At 35.6% G+C, this 20,956-nt stretch overlaps 1 protein-coding gene and 1 pseudogene across 10 annotated transcripts in view; one reads left to right on the top strand and one right to left on the bottom strand.

Moving 5' to 3' along the window:
• The window catches only part of Dlg2 (discs large MAGUK scaffold protein 2), a 1,944,997-nt gene that overhangs the window by 1,482,369 nt on the left and 441,672 nt on the right, over positions 1 to 20,956 (bottom strand). The gene's annotated exons all lie outside the window — the stretch shown is intronic.
• Positions 2,178 to 2,932, top strand: LOC123459314 (annotated as a pseudogene).

Raw genomic sequence — 20,956 nt, 5'->3', positions numbered from 1 at the left:
GCATAAGTTAAAAGTGAAAATAGGAGTGACTGGGAAATCTAAACTTGGAGTTGTTAATATTTGTTCAGAATTTACTTTGTCCAAGGTATTATGTTTAGTACTCTTTCTTTAATACACATGTACACACACACACACACACACACACACACACACACACATACATACATATACATGGGAACTAAGTTAAGAATTAGTCAAAATTAATTAATTAATATTTTTTAATATTAATTAATTAATTAATATTTTTAATTAATTCTTGTAACAGTCCAGTTTTCTATTTTAGTAGAAACTGAGGCATTAAATGGGTCATTATCTTGAATTTTTCCCTGTACAGAACTCTAGTACAAGTAATCTGTTAGAAGTTACAAAGCTAGTAATAAAAAGAGCAAGGCTTTGTTCTCTGAAAAAGAACCTACATTATAAAGGTGTTGACCAAAAACTAAATAAAGTCACTTATACATGGTGGTTAATATTACTATTCAAAAAGTAATTAGGAAAACAAATAACTAAAGTGAATTATCCATACTCTTGTTATAATTGATCATGTACAAAATATTTAAATGTCCATATGTACTATTGTACTGTAATTATACTGCTAAATAGCCATAAGATGGACCCAAAATCAATTAAAATGCATAGGCTTTAAACAAAGATTTTAAGTATTTATTGAAATACTTAGAAAAGGTGAAAAGAAAATAGCCATGGCCCTCCTGAAAAATCAGACATGTTTGACTCTGTACATTTCCTATCTGTTGTTTATAATGAAGAATTCTTAGAACACTTCAATGGAACTATTATAGAAATATCATTTTTATATATGAAACAAACAACATTGCATCATATTGCTTTTGTCTTTGCAACATGACTTCAAACTCTACAGTAATAGAGCTCGCTATTTAATAATTTCATATTGACCATTTAAGTACAATTATACAGCATTTTCAAAATTGTCATATAAAATTACTGAGAGTTCTAAAATAAAATTGCTAATTCAAAGACTTTCACCTTCTTCCAAAATCTTGATGAGTCAGATTATTACTGTGATTATTTTTATTCCCCACAGTGCCTAACATGGTGCTGCACAGGAAATGGGCACTTTAAAAAGTATATGCTGTTTAAATGATTAACAAGCTAGATGTGAAAACAACCAGTATTGTCACACTGGTTTAATCTATGTGTACGTTACACAAAATTCCCAGGGAAGCAAAAATAATTGTTAATATCTACCAATAAAGTACTTAAAATATGGAGTTGTTCTCTCAGTACTACAAGGTGCCATGCAAACTTCCAAGGGTCCTATCTAGCTGTGGATACTGTGTATTTCACAACTGAACTTCCATTCAAGATATTTCCACTGGTCAAACAAAGAAATGAATGTTATGGGCATAACCAGTTCTTTTCTGATTAGATTTGAGGCCTATTCCACTAGATGGATTTCATACCTGGTACTATAAACCTAGACAAAAGCCTATGGCTAGGGACATATGCCCTAGAGGAAAACCTACTACTGTGGTTATGCTAAATAGACAACACACATGTCAAACTGCCTTCTAACTATCTATGTCTATTCCCATAAACTAGTACTGCCTGAAGACTCAATCACAGAAGTCTCTCACTCCAACAGGCAGTGGTTAATGTAAAGATGCATAACTGGCAAAATTGCTGAGAATAAGTGTTTGCACTGTGCTCAACCTCAAACAGGATTTCCAACTATGCCCTTAAAGGCTCATGGAACCTCAAGAAAGAGGGGGCAGTAAGAATGCAAGGGCAGAAGGATGGGGAGAAAGGATGCAAAACGCTGTCTTTTCCATATGAAACATTTGCTATGCTCATGAAGTCACAACAGCTGAGATGTCCTACATAGGCTTTTGCTTGTTAATAGATCACCACTGATGGAGAAAGGATATATGAGACCCAGAGCTCCCAGAGTAGCTGGTGTCAGCAAATGGTTGCTGGAGGAGGGAGAATCGGGTTCATCAGTCATTGAGCCACTGGAAAGATGCTCATTTCACAGTAAATCATATTATATTCATGATTATGCAAGAAACTCTAATTAATTTATTTAAAAAATGGCATGAAAGTGAGATCAGGGGAATAACAAGAGTGTTAATGGGAGGGGTATGAGAGTAGTTAGAGAAATAGGAGCAAAATGTATATATATAGCTTTACATTCAAAGATGGGAAAAATTAAATCTACACATACAAGTAGATTTGTGGAAGAGAAGCAGCTGGCCCCCAAGAGGAAGGTCTACTTCTGGATAACCTGGTTTATTGTGGAGGCATGTGTCAAGCTTGGGATGCTATCCATCCTCAATGACACCTTTAATAACATTTATCAAAAGTTCTTCTGTGAGATCAACCTGGACACTTATGATCTTTACCTGGTGGCCATGTCTCCCATTAACTTGACTGACAGGGAGAAGGAGAAACACCTGCATCTTCTGTGTACTTGTGACATCAACTTGTCCCACAAGTACTTCAGCTTGAACAGCCAGCACTTGAAGCTGGACTTCCTTTTCTGGAAGCTGAGACTTGTACAGTGTGAGCTTCTCATGCATGCAATTCTGAGCTTACAGGTCCAGCTTCCACACAAGTACCTGGCCCACTCCGTTATTTCTCTTCAACAACTAGCTGAATTGTTATAGCTGTCAGTAAAGCTCTCACCCCAACATGGGCTGAGCCCTATTGCAGGATATCTACCTAGAACAGGGAGAGAAGGTAGTAGAGGCTGGACCTCTGATTATAGGTTCAACACCTAGCTGTGGTGGTGCTCTGCTTGGCCCTACAGAGCTATGCAGTCGAGGTGCCCACAGAGGTTGAGGTAAAGAAACCCTGGTGGCAGGTGATTACTGAAGATTTTATCAAGCCAGTCATTGATAATATTCTATCTGATCTCATTCAGATATATCTCTTGAATGCAGAGATCCCCTAGGATCTTACCATGGGGATGCATCATAGAAAATCCCAAACAGATCAGCTGTCTGGATATGGTGCCACCATGCCAGTGTGAATGCAAGTTTCTAGATGTCTGGCTTAGAGGGTGGGTTGTGCTGCTGGAGACGGGCTTATAAAGAAAATGACATGCTGCCATTTGTCCCAAAAAGTCCTGGTCCAGGAGATGTCAGAATCCTACAGTGTGGCAAGACAGGGACTCACCTGTGCAGCTTCCACTGCCTTTGCCCTTTAAGAGGACTCTGTTGTATAGCAAATTCCTCTGTATTGAAATGTCCCTCCTGAAGGGAAGAGTGAGGATCTGAAAACTCAGGAGTCAAGTCTGGAAGAGATGTATTCACAGGTTGCCAGATTCCTCCCTTAGGTTATACACAGGGTAAACAACTGGCTGGGAAGTGACCAGCAGAGCTGCCAACAAATGGTGAAGTGTACTACAGAGATGCAGCTTCCATGATTGGTCACCTAGGCTGGGGTGGGATTTTTGGTGATGCTGCTGCCTTTGAGTCCTTTCTCCTGTAAGCAACTCCTCATCCTGCTCTGTAAGTAATCCAAATAAACTCATTGGTTCACCACAACTGGTTTTGGCACAATTGTACTTTGGTCTGTTATCTGAGCCTTAGTTGGAATGAACAGGCATGTATTCACATCTTCCCAAGTACAATTGAGGTGTGAAGTCACTGATGAGAAAATCAAAGAACGGATAAAACTGCACCTTTAAAACTTTGCTTAAAAACCAGATGTAGGGCTGGAGAGATATCTTAGTGGCTAAGCGCTTGCCTGTGAAGCCTAAGGATCCCGCAAGGCTCAATTCCCCAGAACCCACGTTAGCCAGATGCACAAGGGGTTGTAGGCGTCTGGAGTTCATTTGCAGTGGCTGGAGGCCTTGGCATGCCCTTTCTGTCTGTCTGTCTTTCTCTCTCTGCCTCTTTCTCTCTGTTGCTCTCAAATAAATAAATAAATGAAATAAACAAACAAAAATATCTAATAAAAGATGTATAGAACTATCAATGGGCAGCATACATAGTATCTTATTTTATGCAATTAAAACTGTATGAATAAAATATAAGAAAAGTTTGATGCAAAAACACTTAAGGTAACTATATACATGTAAAATATTGTCATTAAAATGTATCATTCAGAGAACTTCAGTATAAATAAATGTTTACTGATTTTTCCATAATTTCTTTCCAATAAAAACAAACACAGGGCTGGAGAGATGGCTTAGTGGTTAAGTGCTTGCCTGTGAAGCCTAAGGACCCCGGTTCGAGGCTCAATTCCCCAGGACCCACGTTAGCCAGATGCACAAGGGGGCACATGCATCTGGAGTTCATTTGCAGTGGCTGGAAGCCCTGGCGTGCCCATTCTCTCTCCCCCCCCCCTTTCTCTGTCTGTCACTCTCAAATAAAAAAATAATAAACAAATTTAAAAAAAAAACAAACACAAGCAATGACTAAAATGTGTTTTTAAATAAAAATCTGATTGTTTTTAAATTATAATTTTAGAAGCTTAATTTAATAGAAAATCAATTGAAAAGTACTGATTTGAAGTAAAAATTAAGTTATTATTCCATCATTCTAAATATATTGCTATTTTTTCTCACACTTGACACCAAACCCCAGCCATTACTCCCTTGTTTCCATGAAGTAATCACATACATTCATCCGTATGCAATGTAGTAATCTCAAATTAAAAGTTGAGTACAGCAGTTTATGTATTTTCAATATATTCCATCATAGTGCAAGTAGTATAAACTATCCTAAGCTATTTATGATTTCTTAATTGTCCTGCATTTTTTTCTTCTCTGGACCTTTATACATATACTAGCATTTTGCCTTACTACTCTTCCTTAAGTAGGCAATTCGTGCCTTTCTTTTATTTTATTTTTCAGATTTCTAGAACATGTAACTTTGACTACAAAAGTGCATGTAGATGCTTCTCTTGTGCTACTGTAATCCTGGGTATGTTCCTTCTATTGCAACATAATTACCTGTTAACTTTTATGGTTTCTCCACTAGATAATAACTGCCAAAAAGCTCAGGTGATTTAACTCTTATATAAATTAATACTGAAGGTATTCTCATATTTTACACGCCTGAGATGTGTTGTGTCTTGTGAGTGCACTACATGTTAACTGTTGGAAGATTAGTTGATATACATGGCACAATTTCCCAATTAGAATTGGCACTGCAGTTTCTGAAAGTTATATTTATTTCTCCGACTACACTGAGAAGTCCCTGGGATCAGAGTTCTTGTCATAACCTTATTCTATAACTTTCAGAGTGCTAGGGAAGAATGCTAATTAATTTACTACTGATGAGTGATTAATTACACTGGGCACAGTCACAATTCTAACATAGCTATGACTAGAACCCAGTTCACTGGCAATCTGTAATCACTATTCAAACTCTTCTCTATGAACCAAGGATTTGACAGCAAGGTAATTTGTATTCCCCATCAGAAAAGTAATTTCGTAACATTTTCCAAGGAGCAAAAGTCATCCATATTCAAGAATCTCATTTCTCAGGGTCTCTTCTAAAAAATAATATAAATCATAGACTACAAGTTCCACGAAGGTGTTTATAAGTTTGATTCTCCTTTTTAAAACAGAGGAACTTGGGCTGGAGAGATGGCTTAGCGGTTAAGCGCTTGCCTGTGAAGCCTAAGGAACCCGGTTCGAGGCTCGGTTCCCAAGGTCCCACGTTAGCCAGATGCACAAGGGGGCGCACGCGTCTGGAGTTCGTTTGCAGTGGCTGGAGGCCCTGGCGCGCCCATTCTCTCTCTCTCCCTCTATCTGTCTTTCTCTCTATGTCTGTCGCTCTCAAATAAATAAATAAAAAATGAACAAAAAAAAATAAAAAAAAAAACAGAGGAACTTAACCATGTAAGTCCCCCCCCCCCCTCGTGGCAGGATTCAGATTAATAACACCTGGTCTTTCTCTGCTGATTAATTCATTCTTCATGGGGTTAGGGAAGGAGGGTGACTTATCTGACTGTCAATTAGGCAGAAAGCAAAACAAGCAAGTGTGGCCCAGCTGAAACCTAGTCCTCTTTGGAACAAGTGAGCCCTAGGGAATGAATGCCCTCCAGTACCCTGCAAGGATACTAGTAAGGTGAGCATGACTCTATGCTGGTTGGTCCTGGAAAACATATATAGCTGGGGAAGAGTCTGACTACATAACAAATTTCTTTATCTGACCCACTGGCTTTCACCATAAGCTGTGCATTTCAGGCAAGGCTTAATAAGTAATAAGGGTAATATTTTGGTTCCATCTACCAATCTTCTGGTTTTTTTGTACAAATTATCCTACTTAGGCAGAGAAAAGGGGTACTTTTTATTGGCTCCCCTCTGAGACTGGCAGATGGTTATATGAAAAAGTAAAAATAGCATTGTTGATAGACAAGTGGAAATATAAGTGATACTTCCCTTATATTTTACAAAATGTTCATTTTTGTTATGTGATGTCTTCATTTTTAGTTTTTTATTATGAGGGGTTATTGGAAGGTTAGAATAAAAAGTGAAAACAAATCAAAAGAAGCATGTTCCTATTATATATCAAGTTAACGTCCTATTATTGTACCTGCTTGAAAATTATTTAGTTTAATTTCAAAAGTAAACCAACGTATATAAAAAGTAAAAAAAAAGGTCTTTAACACACAATAAAACTAAAGAACATTTTCCTATTTTCTTAACATTCAATAACATGAGCTTAGGTGCTGAGAAGTCTTAGCTCTACAAAAAGAAAAGGAATATAACGATTCTTTTCAACAATTCCAAAAACTGAGGCATTTGGGAAGGAAAGGACCACTTCTTTCATCATGACTGCTATTGTTTACAGGATTTAAAACACCATTTTCCCTTCCTGGCAGAGAAAAAAATCCAACATGTTACTAGAAAATATGTTCCTAAATGAGGACAGTGAGAAGTTTGGTGTAAATCTAAATCTGAAACTTGCATTTCTTGAGATTCGGGTCCGTGAGAAGAGCCAAGCTTCCATTCAAGAACCAGGGCATCTCCCAGCAGCCCTGCAGTGCCCATCTTATCTCCCCCCCCCCCCCATAAATTACTGTGATTTTTGGAAATACAGCAGCTTCAGTGCAAGAGACTTTAATGGCAGGTTGCTAAAGTACTTTATGAAAATTCTTTTGTGTAATAAATTACCATGTATAATCAATCTATACAGTGGCTTTAAAAATTCCCATCTCAATTCTAATTTAAATAGAATTTCTAATTCTAATTTAAAATAGAAATTAGTTGCAAATGGAGAACTATGTAAAGGATGAGGCTTGGGACGGAATTCCTGTAGCAATATGTTAACAGCCATCACATGATCCTCCTTAGTAAGTCCCAGCAACCTTAGAGTGCATTTGGATACAAAAAGGAATACAATCAGTGCTGGAGAGACAGATCAGTGGTTAAAGCACTTGCCTACAAAGCCTAATTACTGGGATTTAATTACCTAGTACCCATATAAGGCCAGATGCACAAAGTAGTACATGTCTGGAGTTCATTTGAAGTAGCTGGAGGCCCTGGTGCAACCATTCTCCCTGTCTGCCTCTCTTCTATCTTTCTCTGCTTGCAAATAAATAAATATTTTTTTTCAAAAATAAATACAATCACATAAATTTGAGCATATAAATAAAAGTATGAAGACAGGCCACAAACTTTCTAGATGAGGCAAATCATGACATTTCTGTGCCTAGTAAAGAAACAATAATTATCAATATATGTTTTCTCCTTGTTTAATTTTATATTTTAACTTTTGCTGAATTTACCTGATAAAATAATACTAGTGTGTTCTAGGAGCAGGACTACACGCACTAGTTTCATCATCTACCAAATGGAGATAGCGCTAGACATAAGTTTAAACCGGGTGCCTGTGTGCAGAAGGCTGGGAACTTCACACTGAGGCTAAAACTCATAGTGTTCTTGCATTTATGTGTCTTTCTTTGGTGAAGATTGACATGAATGATATCCCTAAATTTTATAAAGCTCAACTGCTGCCAAGCTGCATCTCAAACCTCTTTACATCCTTAACTCGCCAGCTTTGGCCAGAATATAGACTTGCCCAACCTGCACATTGTCTTCTCCTGGGGAAGCATAATGCATCTCAGCATATTAAGTGTTATGAAATGCTCCACAGAAAAGAACTATGATTCTTATTCATTTTCCAAAAGGCTCTATTTTAATATCTCTTTGAGTACTTTCCTATAGAACATAGTGGGAAATAAAATAAAACATACAGATATTTATGTAATAATGACAGAATTGTAAATGATTTGTTTTCTTTATCAGTTAGTGAAATTATTATTCTAAACAAAGAACATACTTATATTATGACTAAATCAAATATTGTTTTCCCTAGACTTCTGTCCTGTGGGATTACTGGATATGTTAATTTCCCTATCGAGAAGTTTGAGCATTCTCATCTGTAGAATGGGCATATCATTGCATATTATTAATATTAATATTAATTAATATTGCATATTATTTCTTATATAATATCTTGAAATCTAAGTATCATTAAATTTCTAACAATATTAGCAAGCGGCAATGATACAGCTCAGTTAGAGTGTTTGTCTTGAATCAACAAAGGTCTGAGTTTAATCACAAGGAAGAAATAAGAACAAGAAATTTCAATGTTAAGACTTTTAAAAATTCAAATCCAAAGAACCATCGTTAGAATCACTATTTTAAAGGATGACAAACCAGGTTAAAGCATATAGACTCTGATTTCATAGCATCTGGAGTCAAAGGCTTTGGCCTATGTCTATGTGGACTATTTCATTCTTAGGGTGTGATTGAGAATATAACATATTCTGAGTGTCTGTTTTCAATACTGTTTTCTCACCTGAAAAATGAGAACAAGGCTTCTCATGCCTAGAATTATTGTAAGAACTAATGAGGACACATCTCTGAGAGCATATTTCATAAATGGACATGCAAACTTCTGCACAGAAATTATTTTAAATGAAACAAAAGGTTTCTCCTTTCAGTTTCAGGCAAAAAATGTGAAAGAAAAATATGAATGCCTTATGGCAATGTTCACCAGTTTTACAAAGAGTCACCAGAAAATGTCAGGCAGACATTTCTTCTTAACTGAAAGACGTTCCAATTATTAGTAGGTGAAAATGCATTTTCCACTAAGTAAGATATTTATCGATTTTCTCCAAGAGCTTTCTATCCTTTTTGCCTCAGAAATCTTTTATCTATCTTTTGTTTATGGTAAGCAAACTGTTAACAAGTTACCTCACTAATAGCCTAATTTATTTTTCTAGGGACCGAATACAGTTTTCTCAGCTTTTATAGTTTCTTCTTGTTTTAGAAAATACAATCCCTTTTTGGACCTTCAATACATGACCCAAAATAATTATTTTCTACTGCATTTTTAACTAGAAAGTACCTATAATCATACTGGATAAAATCCCAAGATTAATGAATGTTAAGGAAAAAACTAATAGCCTTTTAGTTGTCATTCTCAGAAACATTCATTTTTTTTTTCCTATAACATGATAATCATAGGCCTAAATGTCTACAGGAAAAGTGAAATCCATATGCAATACTGAAAGCATCCAGGAAAGTACCACATTAAAACAAGGTGGGGAAGAGTATCAGTTACTGTCATGGCATGCTATGGCAATGACTCTATTGGTAAGCGAGAACTTAACAAGATCTATTGGCAGTATGTAACGACACAGTCTTTTCTATTCTTCTGAGTGTAGAATGATGTGACATTGAATTTCTTCATATTCACTACTTATCACTTTGTAATACAATGAATATGATTAGCCTATTATATAATTCAGACATGCAATATCTCTGGCTTTAGTGTTATCATTTGTAAACACAAAGAGACTACTGTTTATTAAAGAGTATAATGTAAGTAAGGGCTCATCAATGCAACAGAATTTTATGGCATCATTAAAAGTGATAAATGGGAATACTTCAACAAAAATAAAACATGGTTTTAGAGCAGGAAGAATAATGAGTAAAGAACAGTTTGCATATTGAAATTAAACTATATATAAAGTGCATAAATGTGAACTGTAATTAAAGAACATGGAGATATGAATATTATCATTCTTTTTTGTTATTTTTCATGCCTAAAGATCTTCTCACCAATCAAAATTAAATACAGATGTTACATCACACTGATTAGCACTGAAACTCAATCACATTATATTACAGTATGTATATATACAGTTGTTTTTTTTTCACTTGACCCATGAGAATAGTGTGATATTACAAAACAAGAGAACCATTAAGCAGATTTAAAAAAAACTAGTAAATATAGAGGTTCAAAATTTAGAGCACCTATCCTAGGATGTTAATTTATTGCTGTTCACCTATTACAAAGTACAGAATATATCAGAAACCAACTCATAAACTTCAAAAACAAATAGACTTGTGGAGTGTTTTCTAATATATATCTTCTTAATTGCACTGAATTTCCTTGAGGGTAGAGATGTATTCACTGTGCTAATAAAGCTATCTCAGGTATCCAAAACTATGGAAGCAATATAGAAGACAAATGTGGTAAGAAAGTATTGTACCATTAGAACAAAATTTCTCCACCTGAACGCTGTTGACACTCCAGGTGTTTGTTGAAGGAGCCGTGTGTTTCCTGTAGCATGGTCAGCAGTATCCCCAGCTTCTGTTCACTAGTTGTCAGTGTTCTCAGCAATGCACGCTCAGTAAGTATTCCTTATTGGTTGAAGTTGCTTTAAAATATTTATATAACTAGTAGCAGAAATGCTGCCAGTACTTTCTCATGACACTTTTTTGATAGAAGCAGAAAAACAATTTAGTATCTTTGACAAGAATTATCCACATCAGTAGCTAAGGCATCATCTAAGAACCCAGAACTTAAAGTTTCTGTGCAGGCTTCAAAGCTTATGAAGGTTTACAACTAAGAGCCTAAAGGGAATGGGTGGCAGAAATATAATTACAATAGAGCAGCTATATTGAAACAAATAACACAATTAATTTGACACTGTCTAGAAGATGGCTTTCCACTAAATTACCCAGTGTGAACCTCAACATTGACTCCTAACATCTGGAATTGTCAGATACCCAGTCTTTCCAATTAGGCATGCAGTGCCCACAATGCTTAAATTCTGACACATCCAGATGTTCTTCCAGGAACCTTTCCATATAAAGAAAACTGACTCATTCTCTCTCTCTCTCTCTCTCTCTCTCTCTCTCTCTCTCTCTCTCTCCTCTATTTCTCTTTCTCTCTTATATCTTCTAGAATGAGGTGAAAGTTCTTTCAGTCCCTATTGAGTAAAAAATGTAATCTTTTTTATTTTGGTTTATTTTTATTTACTTATTTGAGAGCGACAGAGAGAGAGAGAATGGGCATGCCAGGGCCTCCAGCCACTGCAGACAAATTCCAGATGCGTGAGCCCCCTTGTGCATCTGGCTAACGTGGGAGTGGGACGTGGGGAATGAAGCCTCGAACCAGGGTCCTTAGGCTTCATAGGCAAGCGCTTAACCGCTAAGCCATCTCTCCAGCCCCAAAATTGTAATCTTGATAGACCACTCTCCTAAAACTCTGCCTTTACCTTTCTCTAATTATTTAGGCTGAACCACAGAGGGGAAATCATAAACAAAGCAGAAACTAAAGAAAAAGCTTTTGACTTTCCTTCCCCAAGGACTTCAAACTTTCTATAATCAAAAGTATCTCCCAAGAGAATATCACCTGTAGCTTCATGTATCATCACTAGAAAACAGGTAAAGGGACAAGAAGTAAAAATGGCATTCCCAATGCCTCCACAGTTCATTCTTCACCATGGTGAGGTTCTGTTCAATGATGATTCTTCATTAGAAATGTGCTCTGCAAACTTGCATCTTAGAGAAAGCTTGTTAGAGATAAGAAAGAATCAAATGCTGAACAAACAATTGTCTTATATGAAATAATAACATGTGTTATGCCTTTAAAAATTTATATTAAATATAATGATCCTATTTTCATACTGATTTTAAAGTCAGATTTTCCAGCCATTTCTGGATATATAATAATCACTAACTTATTTCACAAGTGCATGTCTTGGGTTCCTGAGTCTTAGCTTGCTCCATATTAGCATTATTCTATGATTAATAGGTTTTTCTTTTACTATGTAGTTCAGCCTGAGTACTCAGCTGTAGCCTCAAGCCACTAGTGGCATCATTAATGCCACAGTGATTAAGCGAGACATCTAAGCACCACTGCACCATGAAGAACAGCAGGAAATTTCAAAGTCATCAGGTCTGAAGCACCATCATGTTTCTTAAACAAAGCAAAACACATCAAGTCCCTATTATTTTCACATTCTGAAAGTAAATGAAGAGGGCTGTTTCTGGACTGTCAGTGGTATCACAAAATGTCCAGAATGTCACCGGATGTTAGGATACTGTGAGGTATCTTCATCACACTGTTTCTGGTTTCAGTCCAGCAGTGCTGACTTTATTGGAAGAAATACATATTTGCAATAAAACCAGAAGAATGTACCTTTAATTTTGAAGAAAGTGGACCACTGGCATTCTCCAAGGAGTATTATTGAGGACTTAACAAGTAAACCAAATTTGTAGCTACATACATACTATATACATTCTTCTATAAAATAATAAGTTGTAAATTTAAATTCATTAACCACTTAGTTCACTCATCTTGCATACTATGTCATTCATGTTAAATAAAATTTTAACTATGTATCACAATAAAGAACAAAATGGACAAAAATTCTGTATTTGTACCAATAGGTAAAGCAAGCATTCTTTTTTTTAAGTAAGCATGATAAGCATTATAAAGAGGTGTGAAAATTTATTGAATGCTTTTGTAATGTGAAGTTGTGGAAGGGTTTCAGAGAAAGCCCTGGCTTTATGTCTTAACTCCAACATTTACTCATTGTATAATATAGATCAGTCATGATAAATAACAGTTTTCTGATCCTTAAAAGTGAACTAACTCCATCTTCTTCAAAGGGTAAGAGTAAGATATAAATAATATATATGAATAAATTTACCCATGAGAAAGGTGGCACAAAGTAGAAACTGAGTGTTAGCATTCTCTCAAACTACCTCATAAACACGCTTTTTAAGTGTGATTTGAGAACTCAAGAGCTTTGTGCTTATGTATATTATCAACCATAATGACTAATATATAACATATTTAAAATTCTAAGTAATTAATGTTAAAATATCAGAAAGGGACATATGTCAGCCAAAGAAGAATTTTTAATTCTTTTTTAACATTTTTATTTATTTATTTGAGAGACAGAAAGAGAGAGAGATAGGACATGCCAGGGCCTCCAGCCACTGCAAACAAACTCAAGATGCATGTGCCACCTTGTGCATTCTACTTTCAAGGGTCCCGGGGAAGCAAACTGCATCCTTTGGCTATGCAGACAAGTGTCTTTAGTGCTAGGCCATCTCTCCAGCCCAAAAGAAGTTTATTTTTATTTTTTTTAAATAGTAGAAAAGTTTACTTTAGAAGAATATTAATATTGAATATATGTGCTTCAGGACTCAACATTAATATTCAAAGAAAAATATATTCAGTAATGTCATAATGTCATTACTATAGCTATGAAGATTCCAAGGTGGCAAAAATCAAATGAGCATGAAAATACGTGCCAAAATAAGCAAACATCAACCTTGGGAGTTTACAATGTATTTCTCAACAATAAAACTACACCATATAAGATTAACGTGAATTCATACTACTCATTCAGTGGAATGGTCCCCAATGTGGCATTACTGGAAAATGAGGAATCTCCATAACATATTCCTTCTACTGGTATGCCCTTGGAAGGGAATGTAAGACCATGGCGTCTCCTCTTTTTCACTATTTTGTTTTCCTCTACTCATTACCCTCCAAGATATGATGCCTTTCCAGAGAGGCTCAGCAGTACAGGGGTGAAGTTGCAATGAACTTACTAAAACCTCCAAAATTATGTGACTAAATGATCTTTTAAACTGATATGCATTTTTATAGTAAAGTGAAGCTAAGACAATAGTTATCTTAGAAACCATGGCAATTCCTTGGAAATTTATAACAAAAATGGATATTAACTGACAAACCAATTAATTATTCAAGAAAATATAGGTTTTAATAAAATGTGCATTAGTTACTTCTCCCTTGCTATGGCCAAATACCATACAAAATTATTTCATTTTGGCTTGCAATTTGAAGGCAAAGTCCATCATGGCAGGGAAGTTGTAGTAGCAGGAGCCTGAAGCAGCTGGTCACATGCTGTCCATAGTCAGTGAATATAAAGAAATGAAAGTTGGTGCTCAGTTTCCTTTCTTCTCTCCATTCAGCCTAAAACCCAAGCCCATGAACTGTTGCTACCCACGTTCAGGGTGAGTACTCCCTCTTCAGTTAATCATGGAAACATCCTCTTAGATATGTCCTGAGTGTTTCCATGGTGATTCTAAATACAATCAAGTTGATAATGAAGCTTAACCATTACAGGGTGCTATATTTTTAAATCCTTTTATAAATTTGGTTGACATTTGTTTTTACCCAAATCAGCCAAAAGGATAATTTGGCAATGATAAAATTATTGCCATCTAGCTACGATAAGATTACAAATTAAAAGATATACTGTTGAACTATTCAATTTACTTAAAATTGCTTAATAATTGCTAAAATGATGTTAAAATTTAATTCCTATACTTAAAACAAGCATAACTAACACGTATTTGCTAGTATGGAAAGTGCTTTCCAAGAAAAAACATCTTTTAATTCTTATTTTACCTAGCATTGTTAGGAGTAACTTTAAAAGAAGAGAAAAAATTATAAACTTTGTTACTATTTTGTCAGTTTGGGGGTGTCAGAAATACACAATTGATAGGTCCTTGGAGATGAGATGCCCTTGTTTTGACTGCCTATGTTTTCACTGATAAGTAGAAATCTACCTTCTCTGTAGGTACTGCCCTGTACTACATGATCTTTTTTTTTTTTTTAATTTTTTATTTATTTATTTGAGAGCGACAGACACAGAGAGAAAGACACATGGAGGGAGAGAGAGAGAGAATAGGCGCGCCAGGGCTTCCAGCCTCTGCAAACAAACTCCAGACGCGTGCGCCCCCTTGTGCATCTGGCTAACGTGGGACCTGGGGAAGCGAGCCTCGAACCGGGGTCCTTAGGCTTCACAGGCAAGCGCTTAACCGCTAAGCCATCTCTCCAGCCCTACATGATCTTTTAAGTTGAATCACTCACTTGTATCTAATTAAAGTCTCTTTTATCAATGTATTTATTAAAGACTTGACCTCATTAACTCCACAAAATTGTGCACTTAGTTTCGTGTATATTGTTATTTCTGTATTAGTTTGGTGTTCTTCCTGTTATAAGGAAAAAAAATGAATCTGGGGCCTGAATTCTACTCCTAATACAGTGAATCTCTAACTGTGTGACTTTAAGGAAAATATTTCACCATCCCTACAAAGTGCCAGAATTGGACCAAATTATCATGGAGTCGCCTTCAACCTAGCCATTCCTGGATTTCTATAAGGCTCAATGAGCCATGTACATTAGTAGCGGGAAGCACTAAAGAAAGAGATCCAGATTGCAGTTTGGGCTCTGCTAACTTGGGAAAACTACAACATTCTGACTATCATCTGTCAGAGATTCACCTGCCCTGCTTCTTCTATCTCAGGGTGGCTGTGAGGTGAAGACACACTGCATCATTATCATGCCTCAAGACATGACAGATGTAGGGGAGACAAAAGTCAGCAAGTAGAAAAGTATGTATTACATAAAAAGTAAAATCGAGAGACAAATATAAAATTATGGGTCAATTAGCTGATGAAAGAAGCAATTCATTTGTCTTCCTAATGACTGTTGAATATGGGAATGCCTTAATTATATTAAAGGAAAGCAAGTTAAATTTGGCAGCACAGTAATTAGAAGAGCAATGAACAGTGGATTGTATTTTAAACCTATTTCTATCATTACTCAGATAAATGAATGACTTTGGACAAATCATATCCTCATGTTCTTTTGTCTAATATAGATCTTCAAATCAGAATAATTATAGCTAGTGAAAAACCTCTATGTTACAACTTTCCTTCTAAAATAAAGATTTTAAAATGACAGAGAGAGCCTTGACCATGATGGGATAATTTATAACATTCTAAATCTCCTGATATAAACAAATTGTGAAGCCAAGCTGTGTATGTATTTCTGGTGTGTGTGTGTACGTGTGTGTGTTCGTGTATGCATGCATATGTGTATGGGGGAAGCATGTGTGCACACATATGCATGTGTTAACATCAGACACACAAAAGCAGCAAGAACTTTAAGAGACTAAGACACCTTATAGAAGAAATCTCATGTGGTTTGTGGAATGAGGTCTCAATACTTCTTTTTCCCCTGAAAACATTTTCCTATCAGTAACCAGCAGTCATAGAGAAATGCTGAGAAGCTGAATAGACAGCAGAGTACAACATCTGCTGAGTAGAGTTTCTGGCATTCTACAGGGACCAGGGAAACCAAATTTGAAGTTCAGAGTTTAAAAGCAAGCTAGGACTTGAGAGTTCAAAATCAAAACTTTCAGTGAGTGAGGTGTAAGAAATGAGCCTGACTCTGTGTGCTGTTTTTCCCCTCAAGGAAATATTCAACTTATTAGCAAAATATGGAGACTAAAAAGTGCAATGAAACTAAGAAAAACTTATAACAATTGCATCATACTAGAAGATAAAAAATGTGTATAGGGTTCATCCTGGTATATACCTGTGGTTTAAGATTAAGGATATGATTAAGGTTAGTAGTTGGTATTAGAGAATAAAATATATAGATCACTCTTGTAATGATTAAAACATTCTACCTACTTCATGATTATGACAGTGATTTATCTCTAATAGCCTTGCATTGGGAAGCAAAATGAAACATTTCTAAAGAAAGGTAATATTGATATTATAACTTCTCATGTATCATACTCATTCAATAAATGTTTAGCAGCACACTAAGAAATAAGAATAAAAAAGTAGAGAATGAAGCAACCTCATGGTTGATTCAGTTATCAGTTCTTAGAAATAACCCTTGAAATAACCTTGTTGATATATTTCAAAAAAGAATGGCATTCTCAAGTTACTAGCACTTTTCTGTATAGTTGTTATATTACTTGAAAGTTCATATTAAAAGCTACTTTTAAAACATGAAAAGAATATAAAGGGTGGAGAAAGGAAGGGAGGAGGATACTTAATAGGTTGATATTGTATATATGTAATTACAATGATTGTAATGGGGAGGTAATATGATTGAGAATGGAATTTCAAACGGGAAAGTGTGGGGGTGGGGAGGGAGGGAATTACCATGGGATATATTTTATAATCATGGAAAATGTTAATAAAAATTAAAAAAAAATAAAAAAATAAAAAAAAATAAAAATAAAAAAAAAACATGAAAAGACAGAGAATATCTCCAGAGCACTGGACTTTTGAAAAAGATTTAATGGAAATTCTAGAACTAAAACTATTAAATACATGAAATTAAGAACTCAACAGGTACAAAAATGAACATAACTAGATAGAATGTAGTATTAATAAAGTAGAAAAATTGTACCAAATCCAAAATGAAGTTTTGGAAGGAAAGTAAAGAATGAAAATTATTTTATAATTTAATAAAATGCCTGTAAGACGTGGTGGGAAAAAAAAAAAACTAGGCAGTATGTCCATGGACTCCTGGAATTGGTGGAGATAGACACTGTAACATATTAGATAATTATGGTGATTTAATTCAGGCGTCCCCATAAAATTAGGTGTTCTGAATACTAGGTTTCCAGCTGATGGAGATTTGGGAATTAACGCCTGCTGGAAGCAGTGTACTTTTTGGGTGTGGGGGTGAGCTTATGGATATTATAGCCAGTTTCCCCTTGCCAGTATTTGGTACACTTTCCTGTTGCTGTTGTCCACCTGATATTGACCAGGAGGTGATGTCAACCCACTGCTCATGCCATTATCGTCCCTTGCCATTATGGAGCTTCCCTTCGAGCCTATAAGCCAAAATAAACCTCTATTATTTCCCCACAAGCTGCTCTTGGTTGGGTGATTTCTGCCAGCAACGCAAACCTGACTGCAACAACAATCAATAATCTTCAAAATTGACAACAAACAACTCAAAAACAGTTCCAGATTCCAAGGATACAACAAGACATACAATGATTAAACCACTGAAGGAACAGTGACAATTTCAACTCTTTACATCAAACACTAACCATGAATTTCCGCATCAGAAATGATAGACACCACAAAAATCTTAAAATACTATCAAATGCAAATTTTATATTCAGGAAAATATAAGTCAAGCAAGCAGAATATATTTTAACAATAAAAAATAGAATTCATCGAAAACAGATCAATATTAAAAGAAGTACTGAAGAGAAGTCTTCAAGAAGCAAGAAAATTATTCTACAAGGAAACATAAAAATGCAGAAAAGATTAAAGGGCTAAATGATAGGGAAAACATTAATAAGTATAAATGAATATTGGATGCATGCAGTAATAATTATTACTCTAAGCAGGGGTTTAGAAGAAATTTGTTCTTATTAATAAATATGCTAAATAATAGCCTGAAAATTAAAAAAAATACAGTTCAATACATAAGGAAAACAAAGGATTAAAAAACATACAAGCAAACCCTGGGTATTAAGTCACTCCTGTAGTCCCAGCTACTCAGGAGGCTAAGGTGAGAAAACTCCTGGTCCCGGTTTTAGGCCAGCCTGAGCAACACACTGAGATCTCACTTTTGTTGTTTCTCTGCTTTATGTATATGTGCATTTTATATGAAAATATAAAAATTAAAGCAAGAAGAAATTATATAAAACAATGACTAACGAAAGCCAACTGTACAAATGATTGGTTTTTATTAGGGACCTTATATGCAGCAAAAATAACCATGGAAGCAAATGGGACAAATTACTTATCCTTAGAATGACAAATTTAGCATCACTTCAGAATTTACAGGCAAAAATAATAACAATGAGGTTGGAGAGATGGCTTAGCAGTTAAGGCTCTTGCTGACAAACCTAAATGGCCCAGGTTTGATTCTCTAGTACCCATATAAAATTAGATACACAAGGTGGCGCATGCATCTGGAGTTCATTTGCAGTGGCTAGAGGTTTTGCCCATTCTCTATCTATTTGCCTCTTTCTCTCATTCTCTCACTCTAATAAATAAGTAAAGAAAATATTTTAAAAATAATAATTAAAATGCAAAAATCTTAGGGGCAAAAGAATCTAGCATTACTAATAGCAACATAAAAAGAAAAAGTATAAAATTATGCCCTATAGTAGCTGATAAATAAATATAATTATTAATTTACAACCCTTTCAAAAAGAAATTTTCAGCCAAAAAGAGTCCAGATGTGAATTCTTCCAAACTTTAAGACATAATGCCTCTGTAAAAACATATAAAAATGTTTCCTAGGAAAGAAGGAAACATTTCCAATTAATATTGAAAATAGCACTATTGTGAGAATGAAATGAATAAAAACTTATAAGAAAGGAAAATTAGAAGCCAAGTATCTTTCTGATTAGCATAGAAACAAAAATTCCACTTAAAACACCTGATATTAAAAGATCATTACCAAGTGCTATTTATTTAATAAATATAAATTATTTTAAACTTCTCAAAAATCAAGCAATTCAATTACTAAATTAGCAGAGAATAGTCACTTGATCACTTTAATAGATACACAGAGTACTTTATAAGGCTCAAAATATTTATGATATTTTAAAAACATAGAAAACAAATAGAAGTGGATAACTTTCATCTAAATTTTTTAAAATATTTAATTTTTATTTATTTATTTGAGAGAGAGAGAGACAGGTGAAGATAAGTGAAAGAATGGGCACGCCAGTGTCTCCAGCTGCTGCAAATGAACTTCAGATGCGTGTATCACCTTGTGCATCTGGCTTAAGTGTATCCTGGGGAATTGAAACTGGATCCTTTGGCTTTGCAGGCAAGTGCTTTAAACACTAAAGCACCTCTCATGCCCTGAACAATGTTTTAAAAGATTATATTAATGTATTAGAATATTTATTTATCTCTAGCACTTGGGAGGCAAGGTAAGTAGGATTTCTGTGAGTTCAAGCCCAGCCTGAAAACTACAGTGAGCCTGGGCTACAGTGAGAATTTGCCTCAAAAATGAACAAACAAACAAAAATACAAAAAAAAAAAATAGGATACAGGCTAAAGCTATGGCTTAGCAGTTAAGGCATTTGCCTGCAAAGCCAAAGGACCCAGGTTCCATTCCCCAGGACCCACATTAGCCAGATGCACAAGGGGGCACACATATCTGGAGTTCATTTGCAGTGGCTGGAGGCCCTGGTGCAGCTATTCTCTCCCTCCCTCCCTCTCTCTCTCTCTCTCACTCTCTCTCTCTCTCTCTCTCCCTGTCTGTCTCCTTCTCTCTCTGTGTCAAATAAATAAAAATAAATCTTAAAAATATAGAATGGAACATACCATTGTGTTTACTCAACATTATTGGGGATTTCAGCCAGGACAATAAGAAACCTTAGAGGAGCACCTGAATTGAAGGGACCTAGAGAGAGGAAGACAAAACCTAACCTCAAATTGCTCCTGTTTCTCTTTCTTCTCTGGATTTTGCTTGTTTCTTTTCCCTTGGTGTTGGACTGTAATTCCCTGTACCAGGACGTGGTTTACATACACAATGAGGTGTTGATCAGAGAGACCTAGTACATCTCCCAAAACAAACAAGACAGACTTCTGTCAGAGCACTTGATTACCCACCAGAAGTTAATGGTAAGACCCTATAGCTGAAGACACCAATTGCTATTGGCACTGACCATGGAGAGAACTGATTGGAATCCAGAGGAGAACCAGTCCTCAGATAATTAGCCCATCTAGTATTGGAAGGTGCTACCTGAGCTACCAGGAGAAAGTGGCCAACATCTGTCCAAGCAACTCAAAGTCTAAGTGACTCAGAAGCAAACAACCTGACTTGATGCTCACAGAAGTGAATTAGTGGCACAAAACCATGGTGGGTAACCAACTGCTCTT

Source organism: Jaculus jaculus, chromosome 3 (genome assembly GCF_020740685.1).
Source record: "Jaculus jaculus isolate mJacJac1 chromosome 3, mJacJac1.mat.Y.cur, whole genome shotgun sequence".
Taxonomy (NCBI): Eukaryota; Metazoa; Chordata; class Mammalia; order Rodentia; family Dipodidae; genus Jaculus; species Jaculus jaculus.
This window is presented reverse-complemented; position numbering and strand designations above follow the sequence as displayed.